This window comes from Mustelus asterias, chromosome X, assembly GCF_964213995.1.
Source record: "Mustelus asterias chromosome X, sMusAst1.hap1.1, whole genome shotgun sequence".
NCBI lineage: Eukaryota > Metazoa > Chordata > Chondrichthyes > Carcharhiniformes > Triakidae > Mustelus > Mustelus asterias.
The window spans coordinates 4,219,045-4,220,438 of NC_135834.1; positions in this window are offsets into that span (position 1 = coordinate 4,219,045).

Here is a 1,394-nt window from a genome sequence, read left to right on the forward strand (position 1 = left end):
GGTCGAATGGCCTCCTTGTGCACTGTAGGGATTCTATGGTTCTAACTCATTTTGGAAGGCGGTCACTCTTCTGATGTGGGCAACGTAACAGCCAATCAACACACAGCAAGGCAGCAATGTGATGATAGGCAGATAATCTGTATCTGTTGCTGCACCCAGTTGCAGCACAGAAGGGAGCCATTCAGCCCTTCGGGACATGCTAGCTCCCTTTAGATCAATGCAGTCAGTCGCCATTCCCGCCGCCACTCCGTCCCCATATCGTCACCACAAGACCGGCGGGGAGAGTGCAGGTGGCCGGTCCTTTCAGTTCAGATGGTGATGAAGTCTGGCGCGTGCGGGAGGTGAGTGTGAGAGGGGATGTGAGGAGCAGCTTAGATACTGGTAGGAGGTGGGCAAGGGGTGGGGGTGAGGGGCGGGTGGTGGGGGGGGGGGTGCCATGACAAGTCATAGAGTCAGAGAGGTTTACAGCATGGAAACAGGCCCTTCGGCCCAACTTGTCCATGCCGCCCTTTTTTTTAAACCCCGAAGCTAGTCCCAATTGCCCGCATTTGGCCCATATCCCTCTATACCCATCTTACCCATGTAACTATCTAAATGCTTTTTAAAAGACAAAATTGTACCCACCTCTACTACTGCCTCTGGCAGCTTGTTCCAGACACTCGCCACCCTCCGTGTGAAAAAATTGCCCCTCTGGACCCTTTGTATCTCTCCCCTCTCAACTTAAACCTATGCCCTCTAGTTTTAGACTCCCTTACCTTTGGGAAAAGATATTGACTATCGAGCTGATCTGTGCCCCTCATTATTTTATAGACCTCTATAAGATCACCCCTCAGCCTCCTACGGTCCAGAGAAAAAAGTCCCAGTCTATCCAGCCTCTCCTTATAACTCAATCCATCAAGTCCCGGTAGCATCCTAGTAAATCTTTTCTGCACTCTTTCTAGTTTAATAATATCCTTTCTATAATAGGGTGACCAGAACTGTACACAGTATTCCAAGTGCGGCCTTACCAATGTCTTGTACAACTTCAACAAGACGTCCCAACTCCTGTATTCAATGTTCTGGCCAATGAAACCAAGCATGCTGCATGCCTTCTTCACCACTCTGTCCACCTGTGACTCCACTTTCAAGGAGCTATGAACCTGTACCCCTCGATCTCTTTGTTCTGTAACTCTCCCCAATGCCCTACCATTAACTGAGTAAGTCCTGCCCTGGTTCAATCTACCAAAATGCATCACCTCGCATTTGTCTAAATTAAACTCCATCTGCCATTCATCAACCCACTGGCACAATATCCGGCGGGTTTTCCCGTCGTTGGCTCCAGTGGAACTCTCCCGCTTTTCTCGCCAAGAACAACACTTGGGAAAAAGTATCGGAAAACTCGGCACTCCATGATT